At 39.1% G+C, this 17,565-nt stretch overlaps 1 long non-coding RNA gene across 1 annotated transcript in view; it reads right to left on the reverse strand.

The window, feature by feature from the left end:
- Positions 1 to 14,067, reverse strand: part of LOC144608917 (uncharacterized) — a 34,691-nt gene extending 20,624 nt beyond the window's left edge. The window contains exon 1 of the long non-coding RNA XR_013549255.1: positions 13,484 to 14,067. This is a non-coding gene — a long non-coding RNA (uncharacterized LOC144608917). The remainder of the gene's footprint in view (positions 1 to 13,483) is intronic.
- Positions 14,068 to 17,565: the final 3,498 nt, after the last annotated feature.

A 17,565-nucleotide genomic window follows, 5' to 3' on the forward strand; every position in this document is an offset into this window, starting at 1 on the left:
TGCCTCGAGTGAGGAGCAAATTTTCTGTTCAACAATCAGCTTTCATTCTGTTCAATGTCAGACACCCCCCCCCCCCCCCCTCCCCTTTGATTTCCTGATTATTAGTTCCACAATTCTTTTCCCATTTCTTCAACTAATTCAATCCCAACTATTGGGTCTGGTCCACATTGTCTGTACCCGCCAATTTCCGGTCAGTCTACGGAGCTGCCTGCAACTCACTGATGGCTTGTGGCTATTATCAATAACTGTAATTAAAGCAACGTAAGGTGGGGCATGGTCGGAGATACCTAGAGCAAAAGATTACTGTGAAGCATATGATCTTTCAAACAAAATCTTGGTAGAGCGGATGTTAGCATTTTCAGCGTAGTTTACAACTTTGGAGTATTGTTGCTTTCTGGCGGTGCACTATTTGGGTGCAAGAATCAATATTCTTGCCCCCCCCCCCAACTCAGATTCCCACTGCCCTCCCCCCCCCTTACCCCCCATCTACAATCCCCATCACTACCGCCCCAACGGAATACACACACACACACACACACACACACACACACACACACACACAGAGGTTTGGACCGTAGACTATGTCATTAGATCGAATGGCAAGTCTTTATGGAAAGTGTTTTGCATAATTACATGCCATAGCCGGAATACTAACCCCGAAATTTTATGGGTCACAAAACTTCAACAATTGCCACATTATTGTCCAAGACGCGAAGTACGCCGCGACCGGCTCGGAGAGAAAGTAGATTTAGATAAATCTAAGAATGCGAAGCCGAAATTTTCTCAGAACCTTAAGAGAGAGATTATTTCAATTTGACAACTTGTTTACTTATATCTACCGAGTTCAACGAACTTCAGGGTTCCCTGATTGAGGGCTGCGTCGTGATCCGATATAGAAATCCATCAAAGAAATAGGCCGAAAAGCTCGCTTTTCAAAACTGTTTTTTTTTTTACAATCGTTACCTTTGTGCAGAAATAATTAAGATATTCTTTACTAGGAAGACAGTTTCTCTGGTAACTGAATAATATTGTGTCTTTGATATAAACTTTTGACAGTTATCGCGTTAAGTTGGATAATTCTTGCAAATACACGCTTTTAAAAAATGTAATGGAAATTGTATGAAATGGACAACTTAATGTATCAGTGGAGATCGAGTCCAATGGATTTTCCCAAATTTGTTTTTGTTTTAATATTTGTATTTAAAAAATACTTTATAGATGTCTTGACGTAATCCAATTATTTCGATTTTTGAAATCCTATATTATTGTTGTACATTTAATTCTCAATGTTTGGGGGACACAGCGATGAGCAAATGCACTTAATTTGTGTCAATTTACTATACAATGTAGAATGTCTATCCGATTCACAACAGCATATTTATTTCTCTCTTTTGAAGTTAGAATTATTGCAATAGATTTATGTTGCAAAATATAGATGTAATCATGCATGATAAAAAAATATATAGTTTGTAATGCTACTTTGATTGTTGTCCATCAATTTCAAATTATTCCATATAGTTTTCTTGTTGTGATCTCAGATTCTCGTCATTCGGATTTTGAGTAAATAAGTATTCTGCGGATCTTTTGGGCTCGCCTATTAGAGGAGATGAAAGACGAGAATGGCCAGTGCATCGATTGCACTATAAATTCGTTACAGATGCACTTTCTGTGTATATTTCCAGTTATTCCTGACACGATTGAGTTGGGATAAATAATTCAGATTCACGTGTTTCATTCTCTCTCTCTGTGTCTCACTCTCTCTCCCTCTCTCTCTCTCTCTCTCTCTCTCTCTCTCTCAGTTGCCAAAGATCCTAGCGGAATATCTTCTTCACACAAACTTCCAATATAATTTGGTTTCAGGGGATTTATTATATCAGCTTCATGCGAAACTTGTTCCTCTCTCGCACCTGTGGCATCACCATCTGCGGAGGGTCATTCGAAAAAAAAAGTTTGAACAGATAACAAGGTGAATTTTTGATTAGGTTCGAATTTCATCAAAAATCATCACCGACTGAAGTGTCCATCATGATAGATATCCCGCAGCATCTAAAACGGCCAGAAAAAAAATATTTGCTGGACTTTCCATAAGGGGAGAAAACTCCAGCATGTCAAATGAGATTCCAGTGATTGTTATACGTCTTTGAACCTTTTAAATATTTAGTTCTATTTCGCTGTAGATATTCATTCGTTTGTTTAATGAATAAAGATAGTGCACATATCTTCATCAGAAAAGTCAATGCTCATTTGTTTAGAATTAAGGTGTCTTTTTTCAATGATGGGTGGCGACATTTTTTAATGTGTGTTCAATTAGTGCATATCTTCGGAACTGAGGTTCACAAGAAACACGAATAATTAAACTTATTTTTCACGTGCAAAGATATAAAATCAGTGGGGTAAAAGATTTCCAGTACAAATGAGCGGAAGCAGTGCACGAAACTTTAAAAACAGAACAATCAGAAGGGGGACTTACTTCACTGTTGTTCCGTTCAACAGGTGCCTTTGCAGAAGCTACCATGTCTTAGGCACTTCTGACGTACACAATCTGCAAACTTCTAAGACATGTTAAGCCTCTATCAATTATTTTTGTTTCCTCTATTATATCGGAGCTGCCCAATGGTGATATAAAATAACCTCTATTAATGACACGTTATGTGTTTTTGCTGATATCAATTTCGCAGTGTTAGAACACAATATAAACACAAACGACAATGAAACAATTTTAAGGATTGATTTTGTGGAGTATTCTTTGCAGACACTGGCCATTCCACAGAGTATTTTACTGATTTCTAAAGCATTTTTTTGGTATAACGCATGAAATACCATGCATGATACGTTTCCATACCGTAACTAAAAAAATAATAATTAAGGAGCATTCTGTACCCAAATGGCCGAGGCTAGGTTAATATCATGGCGTATTAACATCAAACGTTTAATACTAGTTAATATCATTGGTATCTTAACTAATAGGATTCAATACCTTAGGAGATATTGATGTGGACCTTACATCGGTTGACCATAAATTGGTTGGAGAAGGATTGGGATAGGGGATATCGCTTTTGATTTGAATAACTTAATTTTTTTTAGTTGCCCATGCCCGATTTTATTTTCCCGAGTCTTCACCCAATTGACCTGAACGTCAAGGCTATTTGGAAAGATACATCAATAGCAGCAGTGGCATTAGGTATTTGCAGGAAGCAACCGTGCCTGTAATCATAATCGCTAATATGTCACCTTCGAATTAAATAACAAGAAACAGATTCTGCGAATGTATGCTCAAAATTCTTTATTAATATAGAAGTAGCAGACGAATATACTTTTCTAGTGAAATATAAATAATTTGTTGAGATCAACGCGTGTAAAAAGTGCAATTGCTGTGTTAGAATGACGAAATATTTTAAAACATTTAGTGAAATCCTTTCCTTTATTTTGGGCATACAAACACACACATGCACATTGATATTATTGGACCCGCACCCAGGACCAATGTTCTAATATACAGTAACATTTAATTAAAGGTAGCGCCAGTAATGGATCGCCGTACAGAAATGAAGTATATAATTTCCTGATGAAATATCCTTTTTCTTCCTCTGGCCACTTTATCACTTTACTTATTTTAAAATAAAAACTTTAGTGACGTGAAATTATCTAGGACGAAACACGATTTCATTAGGAACATATTCAACTTTTTGTCCATTTGCTTGAAAGCTGGGTGGAAAATAACGTGTTTTCTAGCCTAAAGTCGGCAATGAGAAAGAAAGAAGTGTAAAGAACAAATCGATTTGCTCTGGCCGTTATTATATTAATGCATCGACACTGACAACCGGACAATTGTGAAGATTGTAAGGAAACAGGAAATTAGAAAAATGGGAGAGCTTCGATGAAATGTACGCTCAGAAGGCAGAGCATAAAAAAGCACAAGCAGATTGATTATTAATTTATAACAATGGCCCCTGTCCCAGGAACACAACTGCTGTTTATTCCAATACAGAGAATATAAGTTTAATTTGATATGTGTCATATTTGGGTATAAATAATTATTTTGCATGTTAGGAAAGTGTAAAAACTAATCAATTTTACAGGCTAATTCGTGTATTTGTGACTTTTAAAATAACTTTTCACGTTGCATTTAATTAAATTTTAATAATCAGAAATAATTAGTCAGTATTTATGATCCGAATTGCACATTTTTTTCGATTTTAATGTATGTAAAAATTAGTTGTTCCTACTCGATTTTATTTCAAAGAAGGAGAACGCCCTCTGATCAATTCCAACGATTTCAACGTGGGATGATCAGAAGTGGAATTATATGTTGTAATTGTGTAGATGCTGCATGTTTGTTGCGTGATGCTCGGTTGAAACGGTTAGATTGATACTCAAGAGTTATGTCAGCGCTTTTCAATTACAATCTATCATTTCCCCTTAACGTCGTGTAGAAAACATAGTTTCATTGATTAGCCTTTTCGCCTGTTTCTCCTTTAGTTATCAGGACCTTGGGCGAATTCGTGGTACAACTTCACTTATCACATTTAAGAGATTTTAATTCCGAAATGTCACTTTAAATTTCGCAAGACAAACAGTGTTCTCGACATATTATATTAAACGAAACTGGTGTACAAATGAATGTCTTTCAGTTCATTTTGTACCGACAAAGTAAAGGAATGAAGATGCAGCTATTGAGACCCGCCTTCCATAATGGCACCAAATCATTTTTAAAGAAAACTTTTGTTTAATTTTCCAAAATTAGTTTTCAATTCAGCAAACTTTTATTTCCTGATGATAATGCACTGGATGCATTTTGTACCCAACATGATTTTATAAAGAGGCAGGTGGGACGACCTAATTTTACAATTATAATAACGTTGGTTTTGCATTGACTAAAATTTAATTTTGAAATTTGATATTACCACATACCACTAGACAGGGGATTGAGCTTTATAGAACATAACCTGTAAGGGCAGCGCCTCCTAGTATCTGACTGTGTATTAACTCAGAGAGGTGCTCGGAAAGATTCATCACAATACGGCACAACATAAAAAACGAACATCATGAAAAAGCAGAGGTTTAAAAGAAAATGGGCGCGCATCAATTTCGAGTTTGTCGGCAATAGTCCAACCTAAAATACTAACTTCGTAATTATCCCACAAAATAAAATGCATCGGTGCTTAGAACGTTAATAAACACAAGCTCACTTTATAATCAAACGATTGTTCACTGTGAGAAATTATACTGATAGCTACGATTTTTTCCATTCATCGAGGATTAATAATATTTCATTAGCCAAGCTATAGAACATAAAGTTAAATAACTACAAATTATAAAGATTGAACTGACTTTCTTTGTCATGTTGCTAAATTTGCCTTTGCAAATGTGATCTAAATATTTTAGCGTATTTCATAAATTTTGATCCTTTAAGGATATCATTCTTTTTTTATTTACTATAGTCAGCTATTAGGTTCCAACAACTTTCCTTTGTACAACTTTGTTTTATTTTCCTCGAGAGATTTTATTTTAGGAAGTAAAACATTAAAGGCAACAACGTGTACATCGTTTAATTTGCAAACAGGGAACCCACAGCGAGATTAAACATTCAGCTCAAGAGGATAGTTTTTTTTGTTGTTGTCGGGTCGGGTGTGGGGGTGGTACGGTGGGATTAATGTATTAGACTTATTTTGGTGCGCTATTCTATAATCACATACTTATATATTTGACACATATTTATTAATGCAACGATTCCTAAATACACACATATATATATATATATATGTATTTAAATCCTGGGCCTTATTTTGCAGTTGGGTTTATGTATTTCACTAACACCTCATGGCTGAGAAAATGTGGCTATCTTGGAAATAGAAACAATGCAAAAAAAAACACAAAACCGTGAATACACACACAGCCTGTGCAGATATAAATAAATAAAGTGCGCATTTTCTAATCTCTGGCTTTTATTCGAACAAAGCATAACTAAAATCAAATCTGACTAAGTTTAGAGACTCCATTGTTTGCCAGACACTCGGCAAACGAACAAAAAAGACGACTCGTACCAGGTTCAAATTAAGGAAACCCCCTTTGTGCAAAATATCGCCTTCTTCGCAAATATTTGTTTTAACTATTGCCCTTAAAAAAATATATAACTTTTAATCTGCAACGCTCTTCGCCGCTTGCGACTCGAAATTGCGACGTGCAGATTGTATGGGTTTGGGTGGGATTTTATTTTACGAGAAATGATCCTCCAAAATATCAATGAGATTTGATCACATTTTATGGATGCCAAACAAATTCTACAATGTCGGGTCCTTTTGTGTTAGCTTTGTACCATCTTGAAAGTACAGCGGGCAAACCACAGATATTAGCGCCACCCCGCTGTCATCCGTGGGATGTGCAACTCAACATCAGGGAGTGAATCAAACAGTCTCTCAAATATGACACACACATCGTTGCCCTTTGTAACTTTTCATTAAATTTTTGAACCTCTTATTAGACGCCAACAGCAGTATCCTTTTTGACGTGCTTGATCCTGAACCGCTCATATTAAAATATTCCTTTGCTCGAAGAGTCTGTAGTTTGACGTTTAGCAGCAAAGTTATATAATACCAATTAATTCTATTAATAACCCATTATAAATGATATAAATGTCAATATTAAAAACGTAAATATATGTACTAAAGCCCAGCCTTTATTAGAGCGGGCATTCGATCAATTTTTCGGTCCAAACACGTGATTGAATATTTTATATCCCCCCCCCCCCATTGCCATTGACCAACTTTAAGGGTACTTTTATGCTACGAGTGGAAGGTTGAATTCTGGTGCTGTTAAACTTCCCTGCCACAAACGCAAAGCAAGACAGAGGAGTTTGTATTACAACTGTGTCATAGTGTTACACCGATGCAAAACATATAGCCAGAGGGGCCGCTAATGATTACAGTATAAAACCGGGCTCCAAAAGAACAGGCAGCGGAGAAACTAGCCATTATTAATTCAGTGGTCAGGCACTTATCCAATTCTCTCTGGACTATAAACAAGAAACACATAGCACTCCAACATAAAGATTTTTAAAATATGATGCTTTATGTCTCAACGATAATTATAAACTTTTCCCTCTTCTTTTCAAGACGGCTTTCACTCTTTATACAGCTGATTTCCTTTCCGGCACCATGTTACAAGACTATTAGCAGCAAATTATCCCAGCGATTTTGCTATTACATTACAAATTTATTTTACGTGGCGCACCGTCAAAGCGTTCCTGCCGCTTTTTCACGGAATGAGTGATTGCAAAAATCCAGATGTAATAGGTCTTCTACATTTGACAAGACATTTGTCATTTTAAAGTACCACGTACCGAATATAAGACAAGCCTTTATTTTTTGTGAATCAAGTTTCCTAACAATTCAGATGATATTCAATATAGTGTAAGCAAACTAATTTCTGGCGTTGAAAGATGTTTAAAAAAAAAGTTTGACACGATTTTACTGCAAGATCGTCATTATTAAGGTTTAGAACTTCAACGGGAAGGCGCTACGTCGTAAATCTTACCTTGCCGTTTTATTAAAAGAAGGTATTTGTATTTAATATTAAAGGCTGTGAGGTGTGGGAATATTTGTAAATGAGAAGATGGCGGTAGTTCTTTACGAACCTCCTTTATACGCTATTAATTTCAAAGTAAATCGACGCTCAGTTATTTTTTTTTAAAATACCGATCAAAAACGATGATGGAGCTTGTTATTACATCAGTACATTTTTCTTTTTGTCAACGTGTGTGCATTATCATTGAAATATTTTCCAGAAAGATCCCTACAATATATTTCCAATTTATAAAGCATTGAATGGAATAATTCAATAGATTTGTATTAACTGGGCCACAACCAAAAAAACTTGTCGAGGGACCACTGCCTATAAATGGTCCACAGCAACATTAAACATCAAGTCGCTGGGACTATATATGAAGATGTGTTAATGAAATATATCCCTGATACTAACCAGTTGTGTGACTTACAGGTTCAGACATTACAAGATGTGGAACTTGTTTTGCATTAAATTTTATTTTTGTCATTTCAAATACGTTGCAATAATCCTTCCTACCTACTGTTAATATTAATAAACACGGTCTCGTCGTACTTGGCCTTAAAAATATACATTCAAGCATTTTAGTTTATTAATAAATTGAACAATGTCTTGTAATAATGTGAAATATTCTTCACGTACTGCACTGACACCTTGATCTTACTGATTCGTTCTAGTTCTATTCGAAAGCAGCCCGTTTGGCTTTTTTTTAATAAGTCTTGGTTTACGTCTGATTGTTCCTGATATTGGAATAAATGCAATTGTTCAGAGTCACGTGCTAGGCCGGAATTCCAACCTCAGATCCGATTTAATTTGCTCGCTCCGAGCAAGCTTTAATCGGCCGGATCTTTGAGGTGAAAAAGGTGGGGGTGGGAAGGAGAAAAAAAAAACAGAAATTAAAAGAAACGAGCATTATTAAAACACACAGACAGAGAGAGAGAGAGAGAGAGAGAGAGAGAGAGAGAGAGAGAGAGAGAGAGAGAGAGAGAGAGAGAGAGAGAGAGAGAGAGAGAGAGAGAGAGAGAGAACAGTGAGGTGTGAACGCCAATGAAGCATCAGAAGACAAAGTGCAGAATCTATCCTCTGACTTGCAGAAAAGAGCGCCGATTTCTTGATATACACTGTATGCATATCAACGTAAATAAATCAGTGCTAAAGAAATATATTATGTAATCCTTGCAGCAGATCAAATCAATAAATGCTGGAATATTAAACATATCGCCAGGCCATTTGACTCTGCGTTGCAGCCATATGGACTGGACATCTTGGGCAGCAGATGAGTAATATCAAAGCAAATAATCTGCCATATTTCCCCGCACATGTCTAATAATCTAGTACCTCAATGAAATGAAAATGTTTCTCTGAATTCGGCAGATACATTGTGCAAACTTTAAATCCAACCCAGTCAATTATTTTCCTTAATTTTTTTTTAATACCAAGGCTGGGTCATTATAGTTATAATTGCCGCCTGAGAATTATTTATTAATACTTGCAATAAACAGTGCCACTTATCCGCGTCGTCCACCGAATGGCGGCAGTTGATAGCCAGCCACAAAGCAGCCATTTTTTTAATCTCTTGAAAGTCGTGCCTGGGTAAAGTATTGATACAATGAACATTATCTGCCTAGCAATTGGATCGGATTTTGTTTCATTTCCAAAACAGATGAATCTGTCTAATGACCGAAACTGTACGGTGCTGGAGCCTTATAGTCAGCGTGTCAAACTAAATCTACGATAAATAACACTGGCGATTAAATGTTTTAGATATTACTCTATCGTGTTCCATTTAAATCGGCTCCTGGGTAGTAGGTAGCTGCAACCCATGGTTGAAACGATTATTACTGTTTCATTTCGATCATCTGATATCTGTTTGGACATAATACGATTGCAAATATTTGTAATGGGAACTGGCTAAGTGCATCAAATTAATCGACATTTTATCGTAACCTTACACTTCTGAACACTCCTTGTATTTCGGTAGAATAGAGGATACTGTTTAGATGTTTCATTCCACATACAATTTCCTCTTGGGCAACAGAGGCATGAAACGTCTTTAATCGTGGTAATGATACCGTGACAATCTACTGCCACACTTGCCTGAGTTTTTCACACTTTCAGAAAATATTCTGCATATTTTCGCAGAAACTTTCTTGAAGATTATTCTCCGTGCTAACTGCAGACCATAAATCCGATAAGGCTTCGGTGTGACTGATTTTAATGTTTTACAGATTTTTGCATATTATTTGAAGGCGGCAAGCAGATGTGGGTGAAGAATATGCCATCAGTACACAAAATGTGTGAGTCACTCTGGTAATAAATTATTACTGGCCACCGATGTAATAACCAAATTTGAAAGGATGCTACAAGGATTAACTACATGCAATATCACCATATGACGCCTGATTCTGTCTTCACTCTAATGATGTTAGAAGTTTAAATCTTCCCCAGGATCTGATGAATACATTCAATTCATACTGTTTTCGGGACAATTCGTGGAAATGTGAACAGTTAACTATTTTTACCAAGATAAATCTAATTAATCAACACCTTTCAAAGTTGAAAAGGGATACAGCTGTGTTTTAAAGGCTGTGGGGATTTTTTTTTTGTGATAACATTTGTCGCAATTAAACTGGACATTACGTTGACCAATGCACGCTGGCTCAAACGAGTGATCCTTAGAACCGAAACATTTCATACGGCCACTTAGAAATGGTATAAATAACGATTTGCCAGCTATTGAAATGCATTTTATGTCATGTTTGTTGCCAATATTTCCCCGTTTAATCACTTTGAAATGTAGCCCATAAAGAAAGTTGTGTTTTTGACACGGTAAAAAAATATTTGTTTCATAACCTGGTCGTGCATTCTGCTCCAACTGTGTCACTGAAATGTCTGAATACAATCCCATTCAAATGACCAACTCTTCAGTTGCAAGAGAAGGGAAGAGGGGGGGGGGGGGGTGGGGGGGGGGGCGGTCAAGGTAGTATTTAGCAAGAATTCCAATTTTCTTATTTCTTGAATACTTTGCGCTACTGCGCTTTATAGTAATAGGAGACTAAATTGCCGGTGACCCTGAACTATCGCTGGGTCTGCTTGTAAAAAGCTTCGCTCGCAAGCCCAGACAAAGGTTCCATGCACACAAATGCAACCTATTTACAGATGAGTCCGAGACACTATACTGGGTAGAATGAATACCTCGTACTCGCGCACACACACACACACACACACACACATACACATACACATTATATATTACCAATGCATATGTCGTATGTATATATATGTGTGTGTGTGTGTGTGTGTGTGTGTGTGTGTGTGTGTGTGTGTGTGTGTGTGTGTGCGTGTGTGTATATATGTGTGCGTGTGTGTATATATGTGTGTGTGTATATATATGTGTGTGTGTGTGTGTGTGTGTGTGTGTGTGTGTGTGTGTGTGTGTGTGTGTGTGTGTGTGTGTGTGTGTGTGTGTAATATATTTATGAGGCCTCACATGAGATGCGATTTCTGCTTAACTTTAATTATCGTGGAAAGTTTGTCTCTCGCAAGCATATTTATATTCCTGATATGCCCGGGTGAGAAGGTGTGTGGGTGGAGTGGATTCTTGGTCCTATCTACGTTGCCAAGAGGTCCCAAGTTGGTACGGGCTGGGCGTATTCTTTCCCCCCGGCTTTCAGGAAATTAGGGAGCAAAAAAAAAAACCAAAAAAAAATCGATGTTGTTGGGAATTCACAGAAAACTTTGATTGTCAGAATGGGGAGAAGTGGGATGAAACAAAAGGTTCCACAGAACGAGGGGGACTTAGATACAATTTCCAATAGAGAAGTGTCAGAATGTGCCGAGAGGCTTATAGGCTTAACGTTGGCAGTAAGTTCATCATCGAAGCGTGCTATTCTTCCAGGCTTTTTAAACATCCTTTGAGACGATTGAAACCTCTCTCTCTCTCTCACTCTCTCTCCCTCTCCCCCACCACCCCCCCCCCCCTCCTCTCTCTCTAAGACTTCATCCAAAAATGGGTGATGGAGGGAGGAGGGTGGGCAAGGGGTGGATTGGTGGAATGGTGGGGCGTGGGGGGAGCTGGTGAGGGGTATGACTGTGTCCACAGGAGCAGAGGTCGAAGTTTAACAGTATTCTCTTGACTTCCAGGTGTTCTTACAAGCCTCATTCAAGCATCAACACTCCCCTTCTGCTCCTGTGTTTTATTTAAAGAACAAACATTGGAACATAGTGTGATCAGAAGCCGTGTTGTGCAAACGGTCCACCGTAAACAACAGCATATTGCACTTGGGTGCGTACGGTACTGTACAGCTTACCGTAAGGTGCAAGCGAGCAGAACAATCTAGCGCTTCACATGAAGGTGTAATGGAGATTGTGGGCATGCAATCGTTAGTTTAACGGGAGTGCCGATGACAGCACTAGCAACATTTAAAAAAAAATGCAGCGATGCCGTTCATTGAGATTGTGACATTATGCTACCAGTCCGCGTTAATAGTCCCGTAGCAGATGTATCGGTTTCAACGTTACTTATAAACAGGGGTATTAATCAAATCAATCAGTGTTGACAAATTAAAAATATTTGAAGGAACGCGTTAATTTACAACTTTGTTATTAGTTAAAAATCACCCGCATTGTAGTGGCAATTAATAACACTCTGAGTGGGAACACTTAAAGACGAATGGTTCCCTCTGTACCGGTGGTGATAAGCTCAGTTTACCGAAACCATGGCGAATGGTAGAAAGATTCGCAAAGGGCGGGGGGTTGGATGGGTCAGTCGATTGATTGAAAGAGAGCTTCCTAATGTAACGTTCGCAGGTAGGAAGGGTGCGATGGGGGAAAGAACATAACAGGCGAGGAAAGAGGGGGGAGAGAAAGATGAATAAACGATAGGTTAAGTACCGCGGGACCCAACGTACGGGCGACACCACGTCTTGAGGGAACCTTGCGGCCAGGGTGTCCAGCGGATTACAGGACCACTCAATCGGACTGAACGAACTGACCGTCGCTGCCGGTAACTTCATGAGAATATTTTAAATAAATCTACAACCCGCCACACGAAAAAGGGCTCACTTACAACCATAACACGTTTCAAGCATCGCATCTAGGAATGGCCATGGTGACTGTCATAGATTAATGCAATCTTGTTAGTTCCTTTTGGAGACTTTTGCAAGTCAGATGATTTAATGTTAAACTTTTCTCTCTCTCTCTCTCTCTCTCTCTCTCTCTCTCTCTCTCTCTCTCTCTCTCTCTCTCTCTCTCTCTCTCTCTCTCTCTCTCTCTCTCTCTCTCTCTCTCTCTCTCTCTCTCTCTCTCTCTCTCTCTCTCTCTCTCTCCCTCCCTCTCTCTCTCTCTCTTTCTCTCTCTCCCCCTCTCTCTCTCTCTCCTCTCTCCCCCCCTCTCTCTCTCTCTCTCTCTCTCTCCCTCTTTCCCTCTCTCTCTCTACCTCCGTCTGTCTCCCCCTCCCTCTCTCTCTCTCTACAATTATTCCCTTTCGCGCATGCACACCGTTTAAGGCCCATCCCCCAATCTCAACTAGCGACACTTCAACATAAACTTCAGTTAAAATATTATTTTCCGTGTGTGTGTGTGTGTGTGTGTGTGTGTGTGCGTGCGTGTGTGTGTGTGTGTGTGTGTGTGTGTGTGTGTGTGTGTGTGTGTGTGTGTGTGTGTCGCTGTTCGCTTCATTTACAAACATCCTTCTGCAAAATGACCATGTATTTATTTATTTATTTATTTATCTCCCCCCCCTCCCTCCCCTCCCCATCACCCCCTCCCTCTCACTGACGCTCCGTCCGATTTCTACTACTTGGCTCAAATCACAGCAGGTTCTAACTACTTGAAATTCACCAAAATAATGACAGTTTCAGAACGATAAATCATCGTCTCCATGTAAACCTTGGAGGAGCTGTTTAGAAAAGAGCTTGCTTACTGTGATTGTGCGTGGTGAGGTTGGTTTCCACTCCGTTCACTTTCCACGTCCCTCTTGCGAGTTTCCAGTCCCGCACTTTACATTGGAATCTTTTTTTTTTGTAAAGTTGTACTTTTTTTTTTTATCGGTCGCAACTTTTTTTTTGTCTCTCTCTCTCTCTCTCTCTCTCTCTCTCTCTCTCTCTCTCTCTCTGCTTTATATATATATATATATATATTTGTAAAGTTGTTGTTCGGCGCACACTTGGCTTACTAAGTCGTAGCGTGCCGCACAAAAGGAGCTACGAATGAGATTTATGGGCTTCCAAATGAAAAGATTCATTCGACATAAGAGGTTAACACAAAGTTCGTATGACCGTGACTAGCATTGGCAAAAAGCAGCGCCGACTCAGCACAAAGGCGGTTCAAAGGAACCTTTAAACACACGCAGACACACACACACACACACACACACACACACACACACACACACACACACACACACACACACACACACAGGGACACACAGACACAGGGACACACGCATGCACACACCAGTCCAAACTGCGATTTTCATATTCCCTGCTATAGTTTTCAAGCCCGGGCATCCTTTTGTTCGCCGTTTGCCGTGTTGCCCCCACCTCCACCCCTGACGACCACCCCCCCCATCCCCTCATATACACACCCTCTCATTCCCCCAATCTGAACTTTGCCACTTTAGTGTCGACTAAATCTCATCTAATGCACAGCGCTTAAAAAGAAAGCGAGAGGCCGGGATTTTGAAGGTAGAACCAGTGATGAAAGGGACGAAATATAATTCGACGTTGGGGAGGAGGGGGGGTCAATGGAAAGGAAATAAATGGGGGAGGAGGAGGAGGAGGAGAGGACACATAATAAAAGAAATAGAGGAAAGAAAAATGAGGCTATGAAAATATATTTCTAAATGGAGTAATGGTGATGGGTGCGTTGTCTTAGACTTACTAGTGATGCACAAATAACGACAAGTATGGAAATAAGACTCGTGTTTGGTGATTGGGTAAAGCTTTTAAATTAAGCTCAGTGCAAATGCATCAGTGTAAGTTGTCAGGGTGCAGGGTCCTGCAGTGGGAATGCTAATGAGACTATATTAACCCGTCCTTTCCCAACATTGCAAGGGATCGATTGCTGACCTGCGGCTCCCAGGACGTCTTATTTATGCTGCATACCAATGATATGATCAGCCTCATCTTTAGCACTAAAGCGCTCAAAAAACCAACAACTTTTGTTAACAATCTACTTTATATTCCCAGAGTATTCTATATGAATCCGGATGGAAAATCCAAGTGTCCTTTTAATTATTTAGTCCGTGTTAGCGTGTCTAAATGCCGTGAGGTAAATTTAAAAATAAGCCTCCTAAGATTTCGCAATAACAACTTATTATCTGCCAGTTTTGTGTTGAGTAGAAGTGGGATTTGTTCAAATGCGACTTACGGCGATGATGTCGATTTTGACTATACTCCACATTAAAGTTGCAGAACTGGTATCCATGAGAATATACTCCCTTGTTGTGCCCTTGTCGATGTTAATACAGATGCCTGCAATAACGATTGCTGGAATTTCATCAAAATCAATCCATATTAGACCGCCCCTCCGCAGCAGACGGACGAAGTGACAAGTGTCAGTGGGTTTTTAAAAAGAAAAGTTAAATAAATGATCTAGATATATTGACCCGTTTGGTGACATTCTTGTTTGTTGAGAAGGTAGGATGTTATTTTGCGTTTAGTTGTGGCGAGCGTTGCCTTTAGTAAGTGTGCAAGAATGTACAAGTGTGCGCGATTCTTATATTTGCCCATCCTTCGTGAAACCAAAGTTTTTTTGTTTTTTGTTGTTATTTTGAGACAGGAGGTCAAAATGACTCAAGGGGCCAAACCAGAGGTATCTCTTCGTAAAGTTGGACCGATATGAGAAATTGTCGCCATCCTTTCATTGGGCGTGTACCTGTGAGCAGATGTAAGCGTCTTCACCGACTTCTCCAACTTTTAATACTTCAGACGTGAACACAAAGTACCAGAACACTGCCATCGAGATGTTGGACTCCATCCATACCATCGGGGAGAGCGAAGATTGACGTAGTGTATATTACAGTCAACCTGGGAGATTTTCGGACCGACCTTTAACAGGTGGTTTAATTTCGGAGGGGTTGCAATAAAGCGGACAATTAATAATTGTGATTAAAACAAGCACCACCGGTTAACCTCTACCATGGTGCAGGTATGAAGATGATAAATCACCCCCCCCCTACTTTGAAACATTTGTGTCCTCGCCGTGTATAATTTGTGGTTGAAACTCGAAGTAGGTCCTTATGTGACAATTCTGTGAATAACGGGTAGATGGCACAATTTTCTAACATTTAGAGAGCACACACGCTGAGCACTAAGTCCATTTAGAAGCACTTTCTTTGTGTGCACAGAGATAACTTGACAGACAAGCAGAACTTAGACATCTCAATGAAGCTTGTAAAAGTTCACACAAAGGGACTCGCAAATGACGGGTTTATGAAGAAAAATTGGAGATGCGAAGATTGGAGAAAAGGGGAAGCGTTATTCCACGGGGTTTGTCAATAAATTAATTCGCCTCCAAAGAAATGTCAATTTGAACTGAAAATAAATAGTGCAGAAGCTTTGAGTTTTGGAGAACTGGGGCCGCGCAGAACATTGGTGATCGAATCCCTGATGGTGAATCTATCATTAGCATTTATTTCCTGTAAGGCGGCAGCTACAGTAAATTTATCTCGTTTTTGTAGCACTTTAATAGACATTTATTAAATGCTTTTAGAGAGAGCGTGGGGCGTCTGATTATATAAACTCGGAAATCGAGCATTAAAGGCGGGAGTAAGTAATCTGGTTATCGTTCTTTAAAAACGTGCTTCGCTTCACTGCGTCCGCCAAATGTGCTTTCAAGAGATGGAATTCGTCCCAACATAACAACCTTTTTTTTTCTGGCAGAGGAACATAATCTTTTTTTTCAATCACACACCTTAACTGGATCATCGTGAGTCTCTTGATCAGACACATGGTGTCGGGTCGTCCAATGTGCATTTCGTGATCCGCTTTTACATTTTTCAACAACGTATGTTAACGTCAACCCTTGATGCGTATTTCACAGTGAAGGCAAAATACCTGTGACAGTGGTGTGTGTATGTGTGCGTGTGAGCGAGAAGGGAGATAGATTGAGCATTGCAGTGTAATTAGTAACATTCCCCTTGTCAACAGGAGTTTCATTCTGTCCTCCTTGTAAAGCTAAAACTGTTGAGATAGACAACCTTCTGCGGAAAAAAAATGAAACAAGGGCGACCAACAATAAAACTTGTGTAGAAATGTCTTTAAAACTGGCCAGTGTTGTATTGCCCTTCGCTATAACAGTGCGAACCATGGAAAATTACTCTTACTTATAAATCTCATAATTTCAGTGCCTCTGGTAATTTTTAATGTTTTACGAGTTGCTTTTAAATAAAACTATGCTCGCTCTGTGTGGATGTGTACGTGTGTGCGTGTACATGGTTGGTGACTATAGGGCTCTTTATTGATTACGCTTTCCATTTTATTAGTGTAAGGTATGTGGTAAAATCCAGCTGCATATTCCAAGTTGACTCTTCCTATGTTAAAGAATAATAATCTTTACACAAAATACCAGGACTCTGTGCTGTGTCAAGCAGCGTTTGGGACTTTTTTTTTTTTTAAGAGCAAACCCTCCGCTCTTTTCAGAAACTTTCTGCTGAAGAAAATAAATAAATGTGACATTCGGCAAAGCAAGAGCCCATTAGTTCCCTGTGCGATCCTAATACGGGGACATAAGCGCAAATTATAGAGTTCAAACCCAGCACACGCGTTGTCAACTAAAATCAGCCCCCTCGAACCATGATACAGATTGCTGCAGAATTGCGTTGCAGTCCTTTGAGGTGGCGAGTATAACGACAATCATCTTTGCCTTAAGTCTGCATTAAAATTAATTCTGTCGCGGATTATGTGTAAGAAACAGAAACATTCTGCAAAGCATTCTGCCTATTTTATAACGCTGGCCTTCCTGTTAAACGCCAGTGTTTTTAAAGGCCTTATCTCTAAAGAA

Source organism: Rhinoraja longicauda, chromosome 33, assembly GCF_053455715.1.
Source record: "Rhinoraja longicauda isolate Sanriku21f chromosome 33, sRhiLon1.1, whole genome shotgun sequence".
NCBI lineage: Eukaryota > Metazoa > Chordata > Chondrichthyes > Rajiformes > Arhynchobatidae > Rhinoraja > Rhinoraja longicauda.